The sequence below is a fragment of the Phyllobates terribilis genome, unplaced genomic scaffold, assembly GCF_046119375.1.
Source record: "Phyllobates terribilis strain yellow unplaced genomic scaffold, ASM4611937v1 Scaffold_4__5_contigs__length_816908805, whole genome shotgun sequence".
Taxonomy (NCBI): Eukaryota; Metazoa; Chordata; class Amphibia; order Anura; family Dendrobatidae; genus Phyllobates; species Phyllobates terribilis.
In genome coordinates, this window is record NW_027362764.1 from 127,531,891 (window position 1) to 127,544,405 (window position 12,515).

Below are 12,515 nucleotides of genomic sequence, written 5' to 3' on the forward strand. Positions count from 1 at the left end.
TGCCCCTCGGAAGAGTGGTGGAGGTCCCAGTCGCTTAACAAGACGCTTTTAATGCCCCTCAGAAGAGACGTGGAAGTCCCAGTAGCTTAACAAGACGCTTTTAATGCCTCTCAGAAAAAACGTTGAGGTCACAGTAGCTTAACAATGTGCTATTAATGCCCCTCGGAAAAGTGGTGGAGGTCCCAGTAGCTTAACAAGATGCTTTTAATGCCCCTCAGAAGAGACGTAGAGGTCCCAGTAGCTTAACAAGACGCTTTTAATGCCGCTCGGAAAAGTGGTGGAGGTCCCAGTAGCTTAACAGGACGCTATTAATGCCCCTCAGAAAAGTGGTGGAGGTCCCAGTAGCTTAACAAGACGCTTTTAATGCCTCTCAGAAGAAACGTGGAGGTCACAGTAGCTTAACAAGATGCTTTCAATGCCCCTCGGAAAAGTGGTGGAGGTCCCAGTAGCTTAACAAGACGCTTTTAATGCCCCTCAGAAGAGACGTGGAGGTCCCAATAGCTTAAAAAGACGCTTTTAATGCCCCTCGCAAAAGTGGTGGAGGTCCCAGTAGCTTAACAAGACGCTATTAATGCCCCTCAGAAAAGACGTGGAGGTCCCAGTAGCTTAACAAGACTCTTTTATTGCCCCTCAGAAGAGACGTGGAGGTCCCAATAGCTTAACAAGACGCTTTTAATGCCCCTCGGAAAAGTGGTGGGGGTCCCAGTAGCTTAACAAGACGCTTTTAATGCCCCTCAGAATAGACGTGGAGGTCCCAATAGCTTAACAAGACGCTATTAATGCCCATGGGAAAAGTGGTGGAGGTCCCAGTAGCTTAACAAGACGCTTTTAATGCCCCTCAGAAGAGACGTGGAGGTCCCAGTAGCTTAACAAGACGCTTTTAACGCCCCTCGGAAAAGTGGTGGAGGTCCCAGTAGCTTAACAAGACGCTTTTAATGCCTCTCAGAAGAAACGTGGAGGTCACAGTAGCTTAACAAGATGCTTTCAATGCCCCTCGGAAAAGTGGTGGAGGTCCCAGTAGCTTAACAAGACGCTTTTAATGCCCCTCAGAAGAGACGTGGAGGTCCCAATAGCTTAACAAGACGCTTTTAATGCCCCTCGGAAAAGTGGTGGAGGCCCCATTAGCTTAACAAGACGCTATTAATGCCCCTCAGAAAAGATGTGGAGGTCCCAGTAGCTTAACAAGATGCTTTTAATGCCCCTCAGAAGAGACGTGGAGGTCCCAGTAGCTTAACAAGACGCTTTTAATGCCCATTGTAAAAGTGGTGGAGGTCCCAGTAGCTTAACAAGACACTTTTAATGCCCCTCGGAAAAATGGTGGAGGTCCCAGTAAGCTTAACAAGACGCTTTTAATGCCCCTCAGAAGAGATGTGGAGGTCCCAGTAGCTTAACAAGACGCTTTCAATGCCCCTCAGAAGATACGTGGAGGCCCCAGTGGCTTAGCATGACGCTTTTAATGCCCCTCAGAAGAGAGGAGGAGGTCCCAGTAGCTTAGCAAGACGCTTTTAATGCCCCTCAGAAGAGACGTGAAGGTCCCAGTAGCTTAACAAGACGCTTTTAGTGCCCCTTGGAAAAATGGTGGAGGTCCCAGTAAGCTTAACAAGACGCTTTTAATGCCCCTCAGAAGAGATGTGGAGGTCCCAGTAGCTTAACAAGACGCTTTAAATGCCCCTCGGAAAAGAGGTGGAGGTCCCAGTAGTTTAACAAGACGCTTTTATTGCCCCTCAGAAAAGACGTGGAGGTCCCAGTAGCTTAACAAGACGCTTTTAATGCCCCTCGGAAAAGAGGTGGAGGTCCCAGTAGCTTAACAAGACGCTTTTAATGCCCCTCAGAAGAGACGTGGAGTTCCCAGTAGCTTAACAAGACGCTTTTAATGCCCCTCGGAAATGTGGTGGCGGTCCCAGTAGCTTATCAAGACGCTTTTAATGCCCCTCAGAAAAGACATGGAGGTCCCAGTAGCTTAAGAAAACGCTTTTAATGCCCCTCGGAAAAGTGGTGGAGGTCCCAGTAGCTTAACAAGACGCTTTTCATGCCCCTCAGAAAAGTGGTGGAGGTCCCAGTAGCTTAGCAACTTGCTTTTAATGCCCCTCAGAAGAGACGTGGAGGTCCCAGTAGCTTAACAAGATGCTTTTAATGCCCCTCGGAAAAGTGGTGGAGGTCCCAGTAGCTTAACAAGACGCTTTTAATGCCTCTCAGAAGAGACGTGGAGGTCCCAGTAGCTTAGCAAGACGCTTTTAACGCCCCTTGGAAAAATGGTGGAGGTCCCAGTAAGCTTAACAAGACGCTTTTAATGACCCTCAGAAGAGATGTGGAGGTCCCAGTAGCTTAACAAGACGCTTTAAATGCCCCTCGGAAAAGAGGTGGAGGTCCCAGTAGCTTAACAAGACGCTTTTATTGCCCCTCAGAAAAGACGGGGAGGTCCCAGTAGCTTAACAAGACGCTTTTAATGCCCCTCGGAAAAGAGGTGGAGGTCCCAGTAGCTTAACAAGATGCTTTTAATACCCCTCAGAAGAGACGTGGAGGTCCCAGTAGCTTAACAAGACGCTTTTAATGCCCCTCGGAAAAGTGGTGGCGGTCCCAGTAGCTTATCAAGACGCTTTTAATGCCCCTCAGAAGAGACGTGGAGGTCCCAGTAGCTTAAGAAGACGCTTTTAATGCCCCTCGGAAAAGTGGTGGAGGTCCCAGTAGCTTAACAAGACGCTTTTAATGCCCCTCAGAAGAGACGTGGAGGTCTCAATAGCTTAACAAGATGCTTTTATTGCCTCTCGGAAAAGTTGTGGAGGTCCCAATCGCTTAGCAAGACACTTTTAATGCTCCTCAGAAGAGACATGGAAGTCCCAGTAGCTTAACAAGATGCTTTTAATGCCCCTCGGAAAAGTGGTGGAGGTCCCAGTAGCTTAACAAGACGCTTTTAATGCCCCTCTGAAGAGACGTGGAGGTCCCAGTAGCTTAGCAAGACGCTTTTAATGCCCCTCAGAAGAGACGTGGAGGTCCCAGTAGCTTAACAAGATGCTTTTAATGCCCCTCGGAAAAGTGGTGGAGGTCCCAGTAGCTTAACAAGACGCTTTTAATGCCCCTCAGAAGAGACGTGGAGGTCCCAGTAGCTTAACAAGACGCTTTTAATGCCCCTCGGAAAAGTGGTGGAGGTCCCAGTAGCTTAACAAGACGCTTTTAATGCACCTTGGGAAAGTGGTGGAGGTCCCTGTAGCTTAACAAGATGCTTTTAATGCCCCTCAGAAGAGACGTGGAGGTCTCAGTAGCTTAACAAGACGCTTTTAATGCTCCTCAGGATAGACGTGGTGGTCCCAGTAGCTGAACAAGACGCTTTTAATGCGCCTCGGAAAAGTGGTGGAGGTCCCACTAGCTTAACAAGACGCTTATAATGCCCCTCAGAAGAGAAGTGTACTTCCCAGTAGCTTAACAGGACGCTTTTATTGCCCCTCAGTAGAGACGTGGAGGTCCCAGAAGCTTAACAAGACGCTTTTAATGCCCCTCAGAAGAGACGTGGAGGTCCCAGTAGCTTAACAAGATGCTTTTAATGCCCCTCAGAAGAGACATAGAGGTCCCAGTAGCTTAACAAGACGCTTTTAATGCCCCTCGGAAAATTGGTGGAGGTCCCAGTAGCTTAACAAGACGCTTTTAATGCCCCTCAGAAGAGACATGGAGGTTCCTGTAGCTTAACAAGACGCTTTAAATGCCCCTCGGAAAAGTGGTGGAGGTCCCAGTAGCTTAATAAGACATTTTACTGCCCCTTAGAAGAGACGTGGAGGTCCCAGTAGCTTAACAAGATGCTTTTAATGCAACACAGTATAGACGTGGTGGTCCCAGTAGCTTAACAAAACGCTTTTAATGCCCCTCGGAAGAGTGGTGGAGGTCACGGTAGCTTAACAAGACGATTTTAATGCCCCTCAGAATAGACGTGGAGGTCCCAATAGCTTAACAAGACGCTATTAATGCCCCTCGTAAAAGTGGTGGAGGTCCCAATAGCTTAACAAGACCCTTTTAATGCCCCTCAGAACAGACGTGGAGGTCCCAGTAGCTTAACAAGACGCTTTTTTTGCGCCTCGGAAAAGTGGTGGTGGTCCCAGTAGCTTAACTAGACGCTTATAATGCCCCTCAGAAGAGACGTGGATGTCCCAGTAGCTTAACAAGATGCTTTTAATGCCCCTCAGAAGAGACATGGAGGTCCCAGTAGCTTAACAAGACGCTTTTATTGCCCCTCGGAAAAGTGGTGAGGTTACAGTAGCTTAACAAGATGCTTTTAATGCCCCTCAGAAGAGACGTGGAAGTCCCAATAGCTTAACAAGACGCTTTTAATGCCCCTCGGAAAAGTGGTGGAGGTCCCAGTAGCTTCACAAGACGCTTTTAATGCCCCTCAGAAAAGACGTGGAGGTCCCAATTGCTTAACAAGATGCTTTTAATGCCCCTCAGAAGAGACGTGGAGGTCCCAGTAGCTTAACAAGACGCTTTAAATGCCCCTCAGAAAAGTGGTGGAGGTCTCAGTAGCTCAACAAGACGCTTTTAATGCCCCTCAGAATAGACGTGGATGTCCCAGTAGCTTAACAAGACGCTATTAATGCCCCTCGGAAAAGTGGTGGAGGTCCCAGTAGCTTAACAAGACTCTTTTAATGCCCCTCAGAAGAGACGTGGAGGTCCCAGTAGCTTAACAAGACGCTTTTAATGCCCCTCGGAAAAGTGGTGGAGGTCCCAGTAGCTTAACAAGACGCTTTTAATGCACCTTGGGAAAGTGGTGGAGGTCCCTGTAGCTTAACAAGACGCTTTTAATGCCCCTCAGAAGAGACGTGGAGGTCTCAGTAGCTTAACAAGACGCTTTTAATGCTCCTCAGGATAGACGTGGTGGTCCCAGTAGCTGAACAAGACGCTTTTAATGCGCCTCGGAAAAGTGGTGGAGGTCCCACTAGCTTAACAAGACGCTTATAATGCCCCTCAGAAGAGAAGTGTACTTCCCAGTAGCTTAACAGGACGCTTTTATTGCCCCTCAGTAGAGACGTGGAGGTCCCAGAAGCTTAACAAGACGCTTTTAATGCCCCTCAGAAGAGACGTGGAGGTCCCAGTAGCTTAACAAGATGCTTCTAATGCCCCTCAGAAGAGACATAGAGGTCCCAGTAGCTTAACAAGACGCTTTTAATGCCCCTCGGAAAATTGGTGGAGGTCCCAGTAGCTTAACAAGACGCTTTTAATGCCCCTCAGAAGAGACATGGAGGTTCCTGTAGCTTAACAAGACGCTTTTAATGCCCCTCGGAAAAGTGGTGGAGGTCCCAGTAGCTTAATAAGACATTTTACTGCCCCTTAGAAGAGACGTGGAGGTCCCAGTAGCTTAACAAGATGCTTTTAATGCAACACAGTATAGACGTGGTGGTCCCAGTAGCTTAACAAAACGCTTTTAATGCCCCTCGGAAGAGTGGTGGAGGTCACGGTAGCTTAACAAGACGATTTTAATGCCCCTCAGAATAGACGTGGAGGTCCCAATAGCTTAACAAGACGCTATTAATGCCCCTCGTAAAAGTGGTGGAGGTCCCAATAGCTTAACAAGACCCTTTTAATGCCCCTCAGAACAGACGTGGAGGTCCCAGTAGCTTAACAAGACGCTTTTTTTGCGCCTCGGAAAAGTGGTGGTGGTCCCAGTAGCTTAACTAGACGCTTATAATGCCCCTCAGAAGAGACGTGGATGTCCCAGTAGCTTAACAAGATGCTTTTAATGCCCCTCAGAAGAGACATGGAGGTCCCAGTAGCTTAACAAGACGCTTTTATTGCCCCTCGGAAAAGTGGTGGAGGTCCTAGTAGCTTAACGAGATGCTTTTAATGACCCTCAGAAGAGACATGGAGGTCCCAGTAGCTTAACAAGACGCTTTTAATGCCCCTCGGAAAAGAGGTGGAGGTCCCAGTAGCTTAACAAGATGCTTTTAATGCCCCTCAGAAAAGACGTGGAGGTCCCAGTAGCTTTGCAAGACGCTTTTAATGCCCCTCAGAAGAGACGTGGAGGTCCCAGTAGCTTAACAAGACGCTTTTAATGCACCTCAGGATAGACGTTCTGGTCCCAGTAGCTTAACAAGACGCTTTTAATGCCCATCGCAAGAGTGGTGGAGGTCCCAGTAGCTTAACAAGACGCTTTTATTGCCCCTCGGAAAAGTGGTGAGGTTACAGTAGCTTAACAAGATGCTTTTAATGCCCCTCAGAAGAGACGTGGAAGTCCCAATAGCTTAACAAGACGCTTTTAATGCCCCTCGGAAAAGTGGTGGAGGTCCCAGTAGCTTCACAAGACGCTTTTAATGCCCCTCAGAAAAGACGTGGAGGTCCCAATTGCTTAACAAGATGCTTTTAATGCCCCTCAGAAGAGACGTGGAGGTCCCAGTAGCTTAACAAGACGCTTTAAATGCCCCTCAGAAAAGTGGTGGAGGTCTCAGTAGCTCAACAAGACGCTTTTAATGCCCCTCAGAATAGACGTGGATGTCCCAGTAGCTTAACAAGACGCTATTAATGCCCCTCGGAAAAGTGGTGGAGGTCCCAGTAGCTTAACAAGACTCTTTTAATGCCCCTCAGAAGAGACGTGGAGGTCCCAGTAGCTTAACAAGACGCTTTTAATGCCCCTCGGAAAAGTGGTGGAGGTCCCAGTAGCTTAACAAGACGCTTTTAATGCACCTTGGGAAAGTGGTGGAGGTCCCTGTAGCTTAACAAGACGCTTTTAATGCCCCTCAGAAGAGACGTGGAGGTCTCAGTAGCTTAACAAGACGCTTTTAATGCTCCTCAGGATAGACGTGGTGGTCCCAGTAGCTGAACAAGACGCTTTTAATGCGCCTCGGAAAAGTGGTGGAGGTCCCACTAGCTTAACAAGACGCTTATAATGCCCCTCAGAAGAGAAGTGTACTTCCCAGTAGCTTAACAGGACGCTTTTATTGCCCCTCAGTAGAGACGTGGAGGTCCCAGAAGCTTAACAAGACGCTTTTAATGCCCCTCAGAAGAGACGTGGAGGTCCCAGTAGCTTAACAAGATGCTTTTAATGCCCCTCAGAAGAGACATAGAGGTCCCAGTAGCTTAACAAGACGCTTTTAATGCCCCTCGGAAAATTGGTGGAGGTCCCAGTAGCTTAACAAGACGCTTTTAATGCCCCTCAGAAGAGACATGGAGGTTCCTGTAGCTTAACAAGACGCTTTTAATGCCCCTCGGAAAAGTGGTGGAGGTCCCAGTAGCTTAATAAGACATTTTACTGCCCCTTAGAAGAGACGTGGAGGTCCCAGTAGCTTAACAAGATGCTTTTAATGCAACACAGTATAGACGTGGTGGTCCCAGTAGCTTAACAAAACGCTTTTAATGCCCCTCGGAAGAGTGGTGGAGGTCACGGTAGCTTAACAAGACGATTTTAATGCCCCTCAGAATAGACGTGGAGGTCCCAATAGCTTAACAAGACGCTATTAATGCCCCTCGTAAAAGTGGTGGAGGTCCCAATAGCTTAACAAGACCCTTTTAATGCCCCTCAGAACAGACGTGGAGGTCCCAGTAGCTTAACAAGACGCTTTTTTTGCGCCTCGGAAAAGTGGTGGTGGTCCCAGTAGCTTAACTAGACGCTTATAATGCCCCTCAGAAGAGACGTGGATGTCCCAGTAGCTTAACAAGATGCTTTTAATGCCCCTCAGAAGAGACATGGAGGTCCCAGTAGCTTAACAAGACGCTTTTATTGCCCCTCGGAAAAGTGGTGGAGGTCCTAGTAGCTTAACGAGATGCTTTTAATGACCCTCAGAAGAGACATGGAGGTCCCAGTAGCTTAACAAGACGCTTTTAATGCCCCTCGGAAAAGAGGTGGAGGTCCCAGTAGCTTAACAAGATGCTTTTAATGCCCCTCAGAAAAGACGTGGAGGTCCCAGTAGCTTTGCAAGACGCTTTTAATGCCCCTCAGAAGAGACGTGGAGGTCCCAGTAGCTTAACAAGACGCTTTTAATGCACCTCAGGATAGACGTTCTGGTCCCAGTAGCTTAACAAGACGCTTTTAATGCCCATCGCAAGAGTGGTGGAGGTCCCAGTAGCTTAACAAGACGCTATTAATGCCCCTCAGAAGAGACGTGGAGTTCCCAGTAGCTTAACAAGATGCTTTTAACGCCCCTCGGAAAAGTGGTGGAGGTCCCAGTAGCTTAAGAAGACGCTTTTAATGCCCCTCAGAAGAGACGTGGAGGTCCCAATAGCTTAACAAGACGCTTTTAATGCCCCTCGGAAAAGTGGTGGAGGTCCCAGTAGCTTAACAAGACGCTTTTAATGCCCCTCAGAAAAGCCATGGAGGTCCCAGTAGCTTTACAAGATGATTTAATGACCCTCAGAAGAGAGGTGGAGGTCCCAGTAGCTTAACAAGACGCTTTTAATGCCCCTCAGAAAAGTGGTGGAAGTCCCAGTAGCTAAACAAGACGCTTTTAATGCCCCTCAGAAGAGACGTGGAGGTCCCAGTAGCTTAACAAGACGCTTTTAACGCCCCTCGGAAAAGTGGTGGAGGTCCCAGTAGCTTAACAAGACGCTTTTAATGCCTCTCAGAAGAAACGTGGAGGTCACAGTAGCTTAACAAGATGCTTTCAATGCCCCTCGGAAAAGTGGTGGAGGTCCCAGTAGCTTAACAAGACGCTTTTAATGCCCCTCAGAAGAGACGTGGAGGTCCCAATAGCTTAACAAGACGCTTTTAATGCCCCTCGGAAAAGTGGTGGAGGCCCCATTAGCTTAACAAGACGCTATTAATGCCCCTCAGAAAAGATGTGGAGGTCCCAGTAGCTTAACAAGATGCTTTTAATGCCCCTCAGAAGAGACGTGGAGGTCCCAGTAGCTTAACAAGACGCTTTTAATGCCCATTGTAAAAGTGGTGGAGGTCCCAGTAGCTTAACAAGACACTTTTAATGCCCCTCGGAAAAATGGTGGAGGTCCCAGTAAGCTTAACAAGACGCTTTTAATGCCCCTCAGAAGAGATGTGGAGGTCCCAGTAGCTTAACAAGACGCTTTCAATGCCCCTCAGAAGATACGTGGAGGCCCCAGTGGCTTAGCATGACGCTTTTAATGCCCCTCAGAAGAGAGGAGGAGGTCCCAGTAGCTTAGCAAGACGCTTTTAATGCCCCTCAGAAGAGACGTGAAGGTCCCAGTAGCTTAACAAGACGCTTTTAGTGCCCCTTGGAAAAATGGTGGAGGTCCCAGTAAGCTTAACAAGACGCTTTTAATGCCCCTCAGAAGAGATGTGGAGGTCCCAGTAGCTTAACAAGACGCTTTAAATGCCCCTCGGAAAAGAGGTGGAGGTCCCAGTAGTTTAACAAGACGCTTTTATTGCCCCTCAGAAAAGACGTGGAGGTCCCAGTAGCTTAACAAGACGCTTTTAATGCCCCTCGGAAAAGAGGTGGAGGTCCCAGTAGCTTAACAAGACGCTTTTAATGCCCCTCAGAAGAGACGTGGAGTTCCCAGTAGCTTAACAAGACGCTTTTAATGCCCCTCGGAAATGTGGTGGCGGTCCCAGTAGCTTATCAAGACGCTTTTAATGCCCCTCAGAAAAGACATGGAGGTCCCAGTAGCTTAAGAAAACGCTTTTAATGCCCCTCGGAAAAGTGGTGGAGGTCCCAGTAGCTTAACAAGACGCTTTTCATGCCCCTCAGAAAAGTGGTGGAGGTCCCAGTAGCTTAGCAACTTGCTTTTAATGCCCCTCAGAAGAGACGTGGAGGTCCCAGTAGCTTAACAAGATGCTTTTAATGCCCCTCGGAAAAGTGGTGGAGGTCCCAGTAGCTTAACAAGACGCTTTTAATGCCTCTCAGAAGAGACGTGGAGGTCCCAGTAGCTTAGCAAGACGCTTTTAACGCCCCTTGGAAAAATGGTGGAGGTCCCAGTAAGCTTAACAAGACGCTTTTAATGACCCTCAGAAGAGACGTGGAGGTCCCAGTAGCTTAACAAGACGCTTTTAATGCCCCTCGGAAAAGAGGTGGAGGTCCCAGTAGCTTAACAAGATGCTTTTAATACCCCTCAGAAGAGACGTGGAGGTCCCAGTAGCTTAACAAGACGCTTTTAATGCCCCTCGGAAAAGTGGTGGCGGTCCCAGTAGCTTATCAAGACGCTTTTAATGCCCCTCAGAAGAGACGTGGAGGTCCCAGTAGCTTAAGAAGACGCTTTTAATGCCCCTCGGAAAAGTGGTGGAGGTCCCAGTAGCTTAACAAGACGCTTTTAATGCACCTCAGAAGAGACGTGGAGGTCTCAATAGCTTAACAAGATGCTTTTATTGCCTCTCGGAAAAGTTGTGGAGGTCCCAATCGCTTAGCAAGACACTTTTAATGCTCCTCAGAAGAGACATGGAAGTCCCAGTAGCTTAACAAGATGCTTTTAATGCCCCTCGGAAAAGTGGTGGAGGTCCCAGTAGCTTAACAAGACGCTTTTAATGCCCCTCTGAAGAGACGTGGAGGTCCCAGTAGCTTAGCAAGACGCTTTTAATGCCCCTCAGAAGAGACGTGGAGGTCCCAGTAGCTTAACAAGATGCTTTTAATGCCCCTCGGAAAAGTGGTGGAGGTCCCAGTAGCTTAACAAGACGCTTTTAATGCCCCTCAGAAGAGACGTGGAGGTCCCAGTAGCTTAACAAGACGCTTTTAATGCCCCTCGGAAAAGTGGTGGAGGTCCCAGTAGCTTAACAAGACGCTTTTAATGCACCTTGGGAAAGTGGTGGAGGTCCCTGTAGCTTAACAAGATGCTTTTAATGCCCCTCAGAAGAGACGTGGAGGTCTCAGTAGCTTAACAAGACGCTTTTAATGCTCCTCAGGATAGACGTGGTGGTCCCAGTAGCTGAACAAGACGCTTTTAATGCGCCTCGGAAAAGTGGTGGAGGTCCCACTAGCTTAACAAGACGCTTATAATGCCCATCAGAAGAGAAGTGTACTTCCCAGTAGCTTAACAGGACGCTTTTATTGCCCCTCAGTAGAGACGTGGAGGTCCCAGAAGCTTAACAAGACGCTTTTAATGCCCCTCAGAAGAGACGTGGAGGTCCCAGTAGCTTAACAAGATGCTTTTAATGCCCCTCAGAAGAGACATAGAGGTCCCAGTAGCTTAACAAGACGCTTTTAATGCCCCTCGGAAAATTGGTGGAGGTCCCAGTAGCTTAACAAGACGCTTTTAATGCCCCTCAGAAGAGACATGGAGGTTCCTGTAGCTTAACAAGACGCTTTAAATGCCCCTCGGAAAAGTGGTGGAGGTCCCAGTAGCTTAATAAGACATTTTACTGCCCCTTAGAAGAGACGTGGAGGTCCCAGTAGCTTAACAAGATGCTTTTAATGCAACACAGTATAGACGTGGTGGTCCCAGTAGCTTAACAAAACGCTTTTAATGCCCCTCGGAAGAGTGGTGGAGGTCACGGTAGCTTAACAAGACGATTTTAATGCCCCTCAGAATAGACGTGGAGGTCCCAATAGCTTAACAAGACGCTATTAATGCCCCTCGTAAAAGTGGTGGAGGTCCCAATAGCTTAACAAGACCCTTTTAATGCCCCTCAGAACAGACGTGGAGGTCCCAGTAGCTTAACAAGACGCTTTTTTTGCGCCTCGGAAAAGTGGTGGTGGTCCCAGTAGCTTAACTAGACGCTTATAATGCCCCTCAGAAGAGACGTGGATGTCCCAGTAGCTTAACAAGATGCTTTTAATGCCCCTCAGAAGAGACATGGAGGTCCCAGTAGCTTAACAAGACGCTTTTATTGCCCCTCGGAAAAGTGGTGAGGTTACAGTAGCTTAACAAGATGCTTTTAATGCCCCTCAGAAGAGACGTGGAAGTCCCAATAGCTTAACAAGACGCTTTTAATGCCCCTCGGAAAAGTGGTGGAGGTCCCAGTAGCTTCACAAGACGCTTTTAATGCCCCTCAGAAAAGACGTGGAGGTCCCAATAGCTTAACAAGATGCTTTTAATGCCCCTCAGAAGAGACGTGGAGGTCCCAGTAGCTTAACAAGACGCTTTAAATGCCCCTCAGAAAAGTGGTGGAGGTCTCAGTAGCTCAACAAGAGGCTTTTAATGCCCCTCAGAATAGACGTGGATGTCCCAGTAGCTTAACAAGACGCTATTAATGCCCCTCGGAAAAGTGGTGGAGGTCCCAGTAGCTTAACAAGACTCTTTTAATGCCCCTCAGAAGAGACGTGGAGGTCCCAGTAGCTTAACAAGACGCTTTTAATGCCCCTCGGAAAAGTGGTGGAGGTCCCAGTAGCTTAACAAGACGCTTTTAATGCACCTTGGGAAAGTGGTGGAGGTCCCTGTAGCTTAACAAGACGCTTTTAATGCCCCTCAGAAGAGACGTGGAGGTCTCAGTAGCTTAACAAGACGCTTTTAATGCTCCTCAGGATAGACGTGGTGGTCCCAGTAGCTGAACAAGACGCTTTTAATGCGCCTCGGAAAAGTGGTGGAGGTCCCACTAGCTTAACAAGACGCTTATAATGCCCCTCAGAAGAGAAGTGTACTTCCCAGTAGCTTAACAGGACGCTTTTATTGCCCCTCAGTAGAGACGTGGAGGTCCCAGAAGCTTA